Here is a 14,799-nt window from a genome sequence, read left to right on the forward strand (position 1 = left end):
CAGTGCATTTTGTAGATGGTACACATTGCTGCTACTGTGCATTGGTGGTGGACGGAGTGAATGTTTGTGGACGTGGTGCCAATCAAGCGGGCTGCTTTAACCTGGATGGTGTCAAGCTTCTTGAGTGTTGTGGGAGCAGCGCTCATCCAGGCAAGTAGGGAGTATTCCATCACACTCCTGGCTTGTGCCTTGTAGATGGTGAACAGGCTTTGGGGAATCAAGGCGTGAGTTACTTGCCACAGGATTCCTAGCCTTTGACCTGCTCTTGAAGCCAGTGTTTATATGGCTAGTCCAGTTCAGTTTCTGGTCTATGGTAACCCCCAGGATGTTGACAGTGGGATTCAGTGATGGTAATGCCGTTGAATGTCAAGAGGAGGTGGTTAGATTCTCTCTTGGGGCCGGGCATTGCCTGGGACTTGTGTGGCGCAAATATTCCTTTCCCAAGCCTATTGTCCAGGCCTTGCTGCATTTGGACATGGACTGCTTCAGTATCTGAGGAGTTGCGAATGGTACTGAACATTGTGCAATCATCAGCAAACATCCCCAATTCTGATCTTATGATGGAAGGAAGGTTATTGATGGAGCAGCTGAAGATGGTTGGGCCGAGGACACTACCCTGAGGAACTCCTGTGGTGATGTCCTGGAGCTGAGATGACTGACCTCCAACAACCACAACCATCTTCCTTTGTGCTGGGTATGACTCCAACCATTGGAGAGTTTTCCCCCTGATTCCCATTGATTCCAATTTTGCTAGGGCTCCTTGATGCCACACTCAATTAAATGTGGCCTTGATGTCAAGGGCAGTCACTCACCTCACCTCGGGAGTTGAGCTCTTTTGTCCATGTTTGAACCGAGGCTGTAATGAGGTCAGGAGCTGAGTGGCCCTGGTGGAACCCAAACTGGGATTCATTGAGCAGATTATTGCTAAGCAAGGGCTTATTGATACTGTTGATGACCCCTTCCATTACTTTACTGATGATTGAATATTGCAGAAGGTAAAGTTTAATCCTTTACCAGCCTCACAATCTGTGCTCCTCAGACACCCCTCTTGTTGAATGCTGCCGTCTGACCTCAGGGGAACACTGGAGAATGCCAAATCATTTGGAGATTAAAGATGACATTCCATTTATTTAAGGAATTTTTATATGCTCCAACAATGTCCAACTGCTACTCAGGGTAACAAGGTTTGGTCCTGCTACACCAAATAGTTCAAAGAGTGTTATTCACGAGCACTAGATCCAAACAGTGACCCTGAATTGCTTGGATCAGGATTTTGTGAGTATCTGATTGATGACCTGGTTGTTTGGGTGGAAAGCCTACCAGATTACTGTATACCCGCAGTCTGATAGCAAACATGGTGGACATAAAACTGTTTATGACACGGCAGATGATGTGTGCCAGGTGGATCAAATCCACAAGGGAAACTTGATCACACTATTACAACGGTTTTCCAATTTGTATTTATTTCGAGATGCGTGCACTGAATTGAGAAGTAATATGTCCACCAAGACTTAGAGATTTAAAAAAACTAAAATATCTATTAACAATAGAAAAGATTTCAAACACATACATAGTACTACAAATTGCTACTATAATAACTCCTAAAATGCCTAATTATCCTGACTCCCAGTTACACCCCCTTTAAGGCAATGGTCTAAAAATAGATTTTAGATTTTAAACAGATCCAGCAAATTAACACAATACCCTGGACAGTGGAATTCAAAATGGCTTTCTCCAGCTTCAATTTCTGTAGACAGCAGGCTTATGCACAAATGCTGGAGGCTTCATTAAGGCTACTTCACATACTTCCATTAGATCTCATAATGCCTTCCTCCTGACACATAGCCTCATTCTCCTTAATAAACGTTTCTCTCTTCTTAATATGTAAATTCTATTGTTTCATATGTCTTTGAAACTGTATCTCCCTCATAACAAAAACTTTCATGTTGTCACTATATATTGTCAGTAACCCTTAGGAAAAATAAACACATTCCTTAGCCTTGCTTGTCTGACTATTTGTAAACAGACTGAGATCCCTTTGAAATCCAAATCCCCCTTCATCTATCTAAAAATGCAAATTCCCTTCACACCTTACATGCTAAGCCAGCATTCATGTTTACTCATTAGCGTGTCAAGCATCTAGCTTCTTTTGCTGAGTCAAAGCCTGCAGTCTATTTGACTCCAAATGTAATTAAATCACAAAACAAAAATAAAAATACCTGCAAAAACTCAGCAGGTCTGGCAGCATCTGCGGAGAGGAACACAGTTAACGTTTCGAGTCCGTATGACTCTTCAACAGAACTAAGTAAAAATAGAAAAGAGGTGAAATATAAGCTGGTTTAAGCAGAGGGGCGGGGGGGGGGGGGGGGGGGGGGACAGGTAGAGCCACCCCCCCCGCCCCCCCCCCCCCCAAAAACCAGCTTATATTTCACCTCTTTTCTATTTTTACTTAGTTCTATTGAACAGTCATACGGACTCAAAACGTTAACTGTGTTCCTCTCCGCAGATGCTGCCAGACCTGCTGAGTTTTTCCAGGTATTTTTATTTTTGTTTTGGATTTCCAGCATCTGCAGTTTTTTGCTTTTATCTTAGTAATTAAATCACACTCAGACACTGCCAACTACTTACCTCCATAAACTTACTTTACAATAAACCAGGAAAATATTATGAAAATTATCATACTCTCATGACACAACCTGTGTCCCAAATGCACCAATAACATGGAGTGACCCTCACATCTCCAAGAGACATCACTGCTCAGACTGGCAATCAGGGATACTGCTCATTTTATCAGTTTTGTCCTGGTCACTTAAGTCTTTATTCCCATACAAGTGCCTCCAGCATCCTTGTCCTTAGTATTGGTTAGTTCCCAGCAGCTTGTGCACATTATTTGAATGAAGATCAACTCCCTTTTAAGTTGACCCATTGTAAACTCCTCATGTAACACAGTATTGTCCAGTTACCTGTTTGCCTCTTGATCCTTCTAGATCTGTTCTGACTCTGTTCCATTTAGCAAGGCAGTAATACCACACAACATGATGGAGGTGGTCCTCATTGTGAAGATGGGGTTTAGTCTCCACGATCACTATGTGATGGTCACTGAGACCCATACTCACATGAATCTGCAACAAGTAGATTTGTGAGGATGATCTCAAGTAGGTTTTTCCCTCCTGTTGTTTCGCTCAACACCTGCTGCCTAATCACTCTGACAGTTAAGTCCTTCAGGCCTTAGCCAGCTCAGTCAGCAATGGTGCTGCTATGGGCGTTAAAGTCCCATCTTCAGACTACATGATGTGCCCTTGTTCAGTGCTTCTTCAAATTGATATTCAAAATGGAGGAGTGCTGACTCATCAGCTGAGGGCGCTTAAGAAGCAGAAGCAAAGATGTTTAGATCTTAGGATTTTGGCAAATGAAAGTACTGATGCCAATATTTTGCCCATTTGGCCTGATGGGATGAGACCTATGGAGTCCAAAGTCAATGTTGAAGTCTTCCTAACTGTGTATTATTGTGCCGCTCTCTCTGGACATACCCAGGGATTGTGGTGAAGGATTTCTGGAATACTGAGTGATTCAGTAAGTATGACTGTGTCAGACTGAGTGTGCCTTTGTCGTTTCCAAATCCGATACCTAGATCAATGTCGAGTGGTCCATCTGATGTTTTTCCTCTTGCAATTTTTGAAGGGGTTTTGATGGGCCATTCAGAGTGGATCTGGAGTCACACACACATCTGATTGGATAAGGATGGCAAGTTAAATGTAAACACATTTGTAAACCTGTTGGCTTTTTACAACAACCAGATAAGTTCATGGGCACCATTACTGATGCAAAGCTTTTTCCCTCAAGGTTTATTTAATTAACTGAATTCAAATCCAAAAAATGTCATGGGAGGTTTTGAACTCACATCACAAGATTTTTAGTTCAATTAAGCCTCTGTATTATAAAATAAATCCATAGCCACAATATTACCATACCTGAGATTAAAGGAATGGAATCAGATTCCATTAAATTAAAGGATGCTACAGCTGGCATTTAAAAAAACACAAACAGTTTTTGTTCAAATTATAATGACACAGAAGTGGGAACACTGGACACCAACAGCTTTCAAGTCATCGATGATTGTTCAGCAAGTGGCTGCTTGTACAGTGTCGGGTTGGAGATCATTGGAACACAGGATCCGAGGCCCAGTCTTCAGATGGTATCTGCAAAGTAGGATTGGAAAAACAACCACCTTGTAATGCATGGACTTATTAGAATGACTGTGATCTGCTGGACTAGTTTTCAGTTAACCAAGGGGGTCTGAGAGGAATTTTCCAGAAAGGTTATCTCCAAAATTTACCTTGGCTTTTAACCTATTTTTATGTCTTTCCCAGGAGAGAACACAGTCTTGGCCCAGGTACAAAACACAGTCTGCATACAGAAATGTAGGAAAAGATGGGCAAGTAAAAGCCTATTCAAGCTCTCAAAGCTTGTCACATCCAGCAGACAGTATCAACTTGTGTGCTGCTGCCCCACTCCTAATGCTGTCTGCATTGCCATTTCAGGAAAAACACATGACAATTCCTTCCCTATTCCCTGAGGCTCCGGGAGAGCCACATTACAATCTAACCTAACCATTAACTCCCTGTAACTGGCAATGTTTTCCCAGGAATCTGTCACGTTTTCACTTAAATGACTGTATTGAATCCGTGATCACAACACGCTGCCTACCTTTCTTCCAGAACACGACAACTCTGTGACAAGTCGACAAGTTCCACAATAAATGAATGTTGTAGTATAATGTGGGAAAATGTGGAGTTGTTCATTTTGGCAGGAAGAATAAAAAAAGCAGAGTATTGCTTGAATGGAGAATGGCTGCAGAATTCCAGGTGCGGAGAGATCTAAGTGTTCTAGTGCAGGAGTCGCAACAAGTTAGCATGCAGGTACAGCAAGTAATTGAAAAGGCTAATGGAATGCTAACTTTTATTACGAGAGAAATTGAACATAAAAGTAAGGATAAACTTCAGTTATATAGGGCATTGTTGAGACTGCACCTCGAATATTGTGCGCAGTTTTGGTCTCTTTATTTAAGGAAGGATGTAAATGTATGGAGACAGTACACTGGAGGTTTACTAGATTGATACCTGGAATGAATGGGTCCTCTTATAAGGAAAGGTTAGACAGACTTGGCTTGTTTCCCCTGGAGTTCAGAAGAGTGAGGGGTGACTTCATTGATGTATATAATATCCTGAATGCTCTTGACAAGGTGGACATGGAAAGGATGTCCCCTCTTGTGGGTGATTCCAGAACTAGAGAGCACTGTTTTAATATTAGGGGTTGCCCTTTAGGGACAGAGATGAGAATTTTTTTTCTCTGAGGTTTGTGCGACTTTGGAACTCTCTGCCTCAGAAGGCAGTGGATGCGGGGTCACTGAATATTTTTAATGTGGAGGTAGATAGATTCTTGTTAGGCAAGGGAATCAAAGGTTACCGGGGGTAGATGGGAATGTGGAATCCGAAATACAAACAGATCAGCCATGATCTTATTGAATGACGGAGCAGGCTCGAGGGGTTGAAAGGCCTACTTCTGCTCCTATTTCGCATGTTCATATGTTCTTGTATCCATCAGCAAGGCTGTCAAAACACAGATTGCCAGACGGTGAATGACAGAACACTGAAGTCCAGTCTTTAATTAATTATCTTCTTTTATTTGCAAAGATACATATTACAAACCTAGGGCAGTAGTACTGTCCCAGCCTGCTCCTAAGGAGCGGGCATGGGCGGGCACACAGCTGATCACCGCCCGCGATCGGCTGCGCGCTGCCATTTTATGTGGGCGGGCCAATTAAGGCCCGCCCAGTGTGACACGCGCCCAGAAGCGCTGAGTGCTCACTGTGCAGGCGGGGGGAGGAGGGAGAGTCAGGGCCCTGTTAATCATTTCAATTGCTATTTAAATGTCCTTAATAGGCCTTTGACAGTTCAGCGGGCGCGCAGCTGACTCCGCTGCGTGCTCACCAAACTGAAGATCGGAATGACACGCAGTGATGTTGGAACGCAGGCCCACCGTCACCGCGCATCATTTTACACGTTGGCAAGCAGGGCCCGCCCCCGCACGCCCACCAGAAGATTCAGGCCTATATGTATGAGCAAAGGTGTGTCCCGAATTAATACCTTCCACCTGAATACAATTAATTCCCAATTAATATACAATTAAAAGATTCCCTTCTCTCTCTCTTTAAATAAAAGTAACAAAATTAGACTTTGCATACACAACCAAAATGTCAAAAAGTATCAGACTTCCATAGTCTGTATGAAGCATTAAGGCTAACCTCCTCCATGACCCTTAGCAGTCACTTTGTGCACACATTTTTTTTCGTGAAAAGATCTGACAATTGATGATTTGCACCCACTCATTTAATTTAAGAGATTTCCTTCCTTTTCAACATTTGTTACAATACAGCAAGTTCAATTCATATTTTTCTCTCACTCACACTTTTCATTGTGGGTACATTGTTCACATTACAGTCAATGTGCTTACTATCTTCAGTACCTCTATTGAACTGGGCAGCATTTAAGATATTTGTCAGATAGAATCCCAAATCCAATGCCTCCACAAGAGTTAGTGCTTCAACAGCCAGAGTGCTTTTAACAACCCCTTTATCTTCTTAGCTTCTGAGCTAAAGAGCAACACATACCATTCTCACCCACAGCAAATATTATGAAAGCAGCTTCACCAGAATACCAACAAAGAAAATTAGCATGTGAAACATCACTGAAAATGAGACGTGTCATGTTTTTGGGAACTCAATGTGCACGGGAAGCTAAGTACACATTTATCCAAATTTAATTTTCTTCATAGGCAGAATTTTCCCAGATTTGCACTAAGTGCGGTAGCAGGTGGGTAAAACAACGTTTTACCCACCGATGGCAATGGCGGGTATTTACACCATATTGTCCTGAGCCCGCCTCATTATTTATGCACTCCCGTGAAACATGCCATTTCCATGGCAGGTGGGGCTCCTCAGTCGCCCGCCTGCCATCACTCCGCCGTTGCATCACGCTGGATGCCATGTTTAAAGTCCAGCCGCAAGCACAGTGCTCATTGCTTCCAGCTCACCGCTGCTGCCCGGGAGACATGGCCCTCAAAGGCAAGAAGACTGCAGCCGCACCACCCCCCCACCCCCTCGGTTTAATGACGGGTCCCTCAAGTGACTGCTGGATGCCGTGGAGAGCCGCCGTGATCTTCTGTACCCCTGCTCTGACTGCAGGATGGGCAGCGTGACCATTCCGGTTTGGGAGGTGACAGCAGTGGTCAGTGCCAATGCCCTTCAGAAAAGGACAGCCACCAAGTGTTGCAAGAGGATGAATGATCTCCTCCATTCTGCCAGGGTAAGTCACTCTTTTCATCGTTCTCAACTCACACACTTACAAACCCATCACATATCCACAGGGCCCTCGCTCACTGCCAGTTCAAGAGACATCACCATTCAATCTCTCACACTCACCGTCATTGTCCTCATCCCATCCATGGGACCACTCACCACTCACACTGGCCAGGCATACTTATCATCTGGCCTGGCAGGCGTCCTGCTTACACTTTCTCCATCTCTATCCACGCAGGACAAGCTGGCACACAACAAGAGACAGAGGTCGCAGACCTGAATGCCTGAAATCAAGGTCTTCATGGACTTTGAAAACAGAGCCATCCAGCTGGCTGGCAAGGATCTGGATTGTCCTGTGCTGATGATGAGGTCGGTGCTGCTGTACCAAATGAGGATCCAGCAGTGCAACATCCATCAGACAACCATGCTGTGAGAATGATGTGTCCTCTTTCACAGGCCACTGTCATGCACTAATTATCTCTCCTTGCTTTTGAAGGCACATCTGCCATACAGCCAACAGAGCCCATGACCCAGGGCTTCCAACCAAGCCCTGAAGAAACATCTGAAGAGGAATCTAGAGGCACCTTCCCTGAAGTCCCATCACATCGCTCACCCACACCATCCACCAGTGCAGAGACACACACCTCGGTGGGACCTAGCTTTAGAGTAGCCCCAGGATCATAACCTGGTGAGCACATAGCACTGTCTGATCCACTGCAGGCGGCGGCAAGGACTTACAAGGTGTCCTGTACGCGAAGGACTGCTGGAGGCCAGAACGTTGCTGAGTCTGAGTCAGATGATGAGCCTCTGGACTCGGTCATGTCACAGTTGCTGGAGCTGCAAAGGCAAGCACGGGAACATGAGGAAAGGATGTCCACTGCACTCCTCAGATTGCAAGGCATGGTGGAGAAGTCTGTCCACCTTCAGTGTGAGGTGATAGCGCCGGCATGCCAATGCCCTGAACTCAACACTGGTAGGATAGCGGCCACCATGGAGACTTTGGTCCAGGACTTCGCTCCTGCACTGCTGCACGGGCTGATGCCATAGTTGGCCTCCAACAGTGTGTATGCGAGAGGGGTGCTGGGCAGCTCGATTTCACTCCAGCTATCCCTGCTCCTCAAGGAGTCAGCCTGGGGCCCCCATTCCAGGCACCCATAAGGAGGAAGATCCGTAGGTGCACACTCCGGGCCCATCCATCCAGGTGACTCAGAGAGCGCCCGGCTCATCCAATCCAACTCCCCGCTTCCTGTGAACTCAGCAGTTCCAGCTCCACAGGCCGAGGAGGGTGCCACTGTCACACAGCAGGACCCCGAAAGCAGGGGCCCCTCCAAGTCTCGGCCCTCCAGAGGATGCCTACCAAAGTCATCACAGACAGGGCGTCACAGTCAGCAGGTTGCCTCCACCCCCACTGTGGATGGCCCGGGGTGCACCAAGACGTAGCGGCAGGGTTAGGACAGTTAAGGAGAATTAGTTGCACAGCCTGGGCATGGGTGTTAATCACTTGTACATACTGTTCACGATTGTCAATAAACTCCCAAGAATGTCTCCCTGCCTATGGCTCCTTGTTCTGATGAGCAGTGTTCGTGTCACTCAGATGGGAAAACTTTCTGCGCAAGATAAAGGCAGGTGTCTCAGTCCAGGGCCTCTTCCCTGTGCTCTGTGCAGGCTTCAGAATAAAGTGATGGTCCAGCCGCACACTCACTGGAAAATTTACTGATGCCTGCACCTCGGCGGTGCTGGTCATTGCCGCCAGAATGTAGTGGGCAGGCGCCACAGAGCTCTCTCATTCTCTCTGCTCTCAGCATCTTTATGGATGGGCTTCCCCCCATCTCTTCAACATCTGTGACTACTGATGCTGTGCTCCAGCCCCTGAAGGGCTCAGGTGCTGAAGGCAGACAGAGCATCAGATGTTTCTAAAGTTTCTTGATTGTGTCTCTATGAGATGACCCTGATCACGGAGCGCAAGTGAGCTGCCCTCAGCTAGACAGGACTCAGACACTCTCAGAGTCTATGTGAAGATTTATGGAGTGTCCTCATCCTCCTGCAATCAAACAACTATTAGGGCCTCCACCGTGTCTCCATGACAGGAGCATTCTCACAGAGGGTATTCGAGCTGCCATAAGCCAAACTGGAGTCAAACATTCACAAATGTGATGTGAGGAACTATGGGGTCACCTCACTGCATGTCGGCATCATCCTCCACAAATCTAGCAGCTATGAGGGCCTCCCGAGCATGCCTGCCTCGTCTAGTCAGTGTGAGGGCCTCATCCGCGTCATCGCCGCCTTTGAGGACCTCCTCAGCCTCATCCCCATTGGCATCCTCCTCATTGGGGGAGGCATCCAGCTCCTCCATGTCCTCCTCATCCAGCTCGTTTCCCCGTTGGAGCACCAGGTTGTAAAGAGCACAGCAGACAACGACGATGCGTGACACCCTCTGTGGACTATATTGAAGGGCTCCACCAGAGCGGTCCAGGCACCAGAACCTCATCTTCAGCATCCCGATGGTCTGCTCCACCAAGATACAAGCTGCAGCATGAACTTCATTATACTGTCGTTATGCTGCAGTCTGAGGCCGCCTCATGGGTATCATCAGCCACGGTCTCTGCAGGTAGCCCTTGTCCCCAAGGAGTCATCCCTTCAGCTTCTGTGGACCCTGGAAGACTTCAGGGATCTGTGACTGACTGAGGATGTAGGAGTTGTGCACCGTCCCTTGAAACCGTGCGCATACCTGCAGGATGCGTTTCTGGTGGTCGTACATCAACTGCACATTCAGTGAATGGAAGCCCTTGCTGTTGATGTAGCCCACTGTGTGTTGCGACAGAAATCTGAGTGCCATGTGAGTGCAGTCGATGGTGCCCTGTACCTGTGGGAAACCTGAGATCTGGGCGAATCCAATCGGTCTTCTATCCTGGCTGTCCAGGTCCTGGGGAAAATGCACAAAGTTGTGTGCCCTCGCCAGGATGGCACCCGTGACGTCATGGATGCAGTTGTGGGTGGAGGCTTGAGAGATCCCACAGAGGTCACCTGTGGAGCCCTGAAAGGAGCCACTGGCATAGAAATTAAATTCCGTGGTCACTTTCACAGCCACTGGCAGTGAATGCCCTCTATGTCCATGTGGCGCCAAATTCTGCATTAATGGCAGATGTGAGTGATCAGTTCCCTAGACAAGCGCAGTCTTTGGTGACACTGGTTCTCGGTCATTTGCAGGAATGAAAGATGGCGTCTATAGACCCTGGGTGTCACTTGGCGCCGGCCTGCGATGGCTGGCTACCCCTTCTTCCTGAGGTTGCTGCTCCTGCCTCTGCACAGCCAGGAGCCTCAGTCGCTCTCTCCATTTTCTTCGTGCTCTGTAGGCCATCAGGCATACAGCTAGTTCACCAGGCTCCATGATCCTGATGTACTCCTCCTGCAGGATGAAAGAGAGAGACACGTGGTTAGCATGGGTGTACTTAACCTGTCCTGGTTAAGCGTGAAGGACCCTTAATGCTTCTCAGAGAGTGCTGGACACCACTTTAATGGCCGGAGATTAGTGCACTGTGTACCTGCACTGTTAGCTTGAACCATGGGGATGACTGGTCCAAACCGGGATGTTGATATTGCAAGGGGCTGTGAGCGCCTCCAGCATTGACCAGCTTTAGCGAGGAGATTGTACAATGTGTGCAGTCCAACTGTTCTGCAGTCCATGAAGTTCTCATGAATTTGCAGTCTATGCCGGGGCGGAGCTCTGGAGAACTTGGTGGCACTTTGATGCCTCTGTTGCTTGAGTGGGCAGATAAGCTAGGAGCCTGACCACAATCTTATCGATGTGGCTGAGCCTGAACTGTCTCAGTTGCAGAGGAATGGTCACTTTCTACAGGTTTCCCGATGTGTAGCCACTTGCCTCCCCGCCAACCCCCCGCCCCCCCATCCTGAATGCTTGTGCACTATATTCAACGGCAGGGCTGCCCTTGCAACACCACCCTCTCTCCACCAGTAGCCTCAACGGCAAGGCTGCACTTGCCCCCCCACCACCACCACCTCACAAGTCAACTCAGAGGCAAGGCTGCACTTAACCCCAGCCCCCCGGCGCCCCTGAAGCATGCAAAACAACAGGCGACCCTGGCGAGCTCTGCAGAACGTTGTTGTGCACTCACCTCCAGTTCACCCAAAATGCAGGCCACCAAGTGCTCTGTGCTGTTGTGAAACACATCAGCGGGATAGCACACCGGTGTGGACGGACGATCCAGCAGGGGTGCAAGAGCCTGGCAGGATGGCCCGATAACGATATGCTGATGTATTACATTGAGCTCCCTGACGACCGATGGTGGGAAATGTGGCCCGCCGCTGGCGGGCTGAGTGGACAATTACGACCTGCCTTCCTGCTGTCGTGAAACTGATTGCGCCATATTGTCCGCTCACACCACTTATCACGGCGGCCGCCAGCGGGCACAGAAACTTCTGCCCCATATTTCATTTGCCTGGAAACACCCTCTATTCTACAGTGTCTCATCGTGGTATTTATCTCCGAAACATCAAAATTAGCATCTGGTTTACTCTGAATGTGCAGGCAGTTCAACTGATCAATCAAGCTTTGCAATTGTTCTGTCTCTTTAGATACAATGCTTCCTGTGATAAATTTGTGCAATTAACCAGGAGTAACACTCTCGAAATAGGGCTGCTGATTTAAAGTTATACCAGCCCCACTAAATCAACAAGAGCCACAGAGGCCTGACTCCCAATTTTAAATTCTGGTCTAATCTTGTGAATGACGCCTTTCTCAAATTCCGCTGTGCTGCCCCATGAGAACTCAATATGCATCATGAAGATGCCTGAAAGTTTAGTTTAGTTGAATATGCCTTTCTTCAGAAAAACATATCCTGGAAGTAGCATTGAAATCAAAGACACATTTTTTAGTTTCCATAATTTTCCTTCCGCATCTGCTGTCTCTTTAGGTGGTTTGAGAAATATGACTCTCTGAAAATTATCTCCTTGCTGAAATACAGCTTTATGCCAATTGGCTTACACTCCTAGGAATATACGTGAATTTGTCGCCAAAAGAGCCAAAAAATGTTCCTTAAAATTATTTTTCCAGTAGCAGGAGAGTTCACTCTAACATCTGTACCATCCACTTTATCTTCAAAAACCCCAGTCACGAACCTCACTTTAACCTTATAAGTCCCATCTGCAAGGAGTTTTTCAGTACAAACCCAGCTAGGTGACAAAGCTGGTTGACCTATATCTGTTACCTCAGAGTTAACTCCAAATTCATTCCAACTATTTGACTCCCTATCTTTTGCTTTTCTTATTTATTTATCCTCAAGCCACCAGAACTTCACAGTCATGAGGACTTTCTGATTCTGTTGTTGTTCTGAAGTCTTTATTTCATTGTCTGATCTATTTAAGCTACTCCCTCTACTTCCACATTCACTGTCAGGGGTTCTTCAGTTCATTGTCTGACACAAGAGTCACTTCCAGATTCTCTATCATGACTTGTACTGCATTTTTACTGTTCACTCTTTCATTCTATTCTGCCAATCCACAGAACCTCATTTTGTGGCAATCATTCTGAACATTCAACTAACATTTAAACCAACCAGTTGCTTTACCTCCAAATTCCAAAATTGTCGGCACTCTCCATTTATTAGTCCCCTCTGCAACACATCATCTGTATACAGGGTGACCAATTCTGAGGGAGAAAACAAGGGAAGATTCAATGGGGATGGAGAATGGTGCTATTGGGACTGAGCAGTGAGGGTTGTTGATGGGAAGTGGGTAGGGGTTTGGGAGGCTGGAGACCTGGGTGGTTAGGGTGAGGGGAGGGGAGGGGCATGCAGTGTCAACTGGGTCAAGGAGTTTTGCCCTTGCAACTTTCCACATATGAAATACTTTACCTACAGTCTGCCTCCTCGACCCCATTGCTGCTGTGCATGCTGCTCCCTCGAAGTTCCACGATGCTCTAGGTGTTCCGCGTTGCTCCCAAATGCTTCATGCTGTCCCCAACAAACACACACATCTCTGCCCAACTCGCCTCCTGGAACAAACATGCTCAAAAGCCCCTTTCCCCAAACCCCATTTCCCCACTCACTCAGAAACCCCTTTCCCCAAACCCCTTTCTGCCACTCACTCAGAAGCCCCTCTCTTAGGGGTTAACTGCACACCCACCTTGGTATGGGCCTGCCACAGGGTCCCCTGCCCCGACTTGGACCTGCTGCTGGACACGGCCGCCCCACCATCTCCCCCCATCATTTGACCCTGCCACTAGACCTCACCCACACCCGCCCCCCTCAACCACTCTCACCTGCTGAACAGCCTTCAGGGACAGCGATTGAGTTTAAGTGCTGGCCAGTCCTCCTGGCTCTTCATGGCTGAGTGGAGTGGGCTGCACACATGTGCAGCAGCACAGTGCGCATACGCAGACACCGAAGGTACTTGTGCAGCAGTAAGAAAAGTGTCCCCAGTCACTTCCTGGGGAAATCTGGGACAAATTGCATCCCAGAAAGTCACTGTACGGGACACAGGACAGCAAGGAAAATTATGCGATGATCCTTTAAAATACGGGACAGTTGGTCAGCCTGTCTTTGTAACCAGTAGAGGGTAATTGTTCTGTGGATGTACCTGCACACTGTGGGTGTACCTACACCGCATGGACTACAGAAGCTCAAGAAGGCAGCTCACCACCTCCCCCTTCAAGGGCAATTAAGGATGGACAGTAAATGCTGATCCAGCCAGTGAAGCCCATATCCCACGAACGAATAATAAAAACAAATATGATAGCTCTGCCCTGTACATGACACTCCCATTACCACTGTTGAGCCTTGATCTATTTAATTCTGTCCCTCAGGATTGTCATCAAAAAACATGACCATTTCAGATATAAGTTGTCTTTCTTGTTTTCTTCTATCAACTGGTCAGAAATCAAAATGTTATAATTAATTCCAAATAGTCGTATGGAATGAACCTTAACTGTTTGATTGCTATATTTGGCAAGTCCTTCTGAGAGGTGGGGCTGGGGGTTGTCCAATTTTGGAACCAGAGGGGTGACGAGGAAAACATTTCTTATGTAACAAGCTGCTACAATCAAAAGGCACTGGCTGAAAGGCTGATGCAAGCAGATTTAATAGTGACTTTCAAAAGCGAATTTGAAAAATACGTGGAAAGGGATTATTTGCAGGGCTCTGAGGAATGAGCAGAGCAATGGGGGTAATTGGATAGCTCTTTCAAGAAGGCTAGCAAAGACAGAATGGGCTAAATGGCCTCCTTCTGTGCTGTATAATTATATTCACACACAGGGTCCTGTCCTTTGCAAACAAAAAGAACATGTCCATGCATTGTGCCTTTTTCAACTAAACAAAAGCTTTGGGGGCAGCCATTCAATGGATCATTCCCCATGACAGTGCCTTGACCAATCAAAGTCGACCTGCCTGGTTTGAATTTAAACAAAAGCTGGGCAGTTAACTGTTCCC

Source organism: Cetorhinus maximus, chromosome 15 (genome assembly GCF_964194155.1).
Source record: "Cetorhinus maximus chromosome 15, sCetMax3.hap1.1, whole genome shotgun sequence".
In the NCBI taxonomy this organism is placed as follows: Eukaryota; Metazoa; Chordata; class Chondrichthyes; order Lamniformes; family Cetorhinidae; genus Cetorhinus; species Cetorhinus maximus.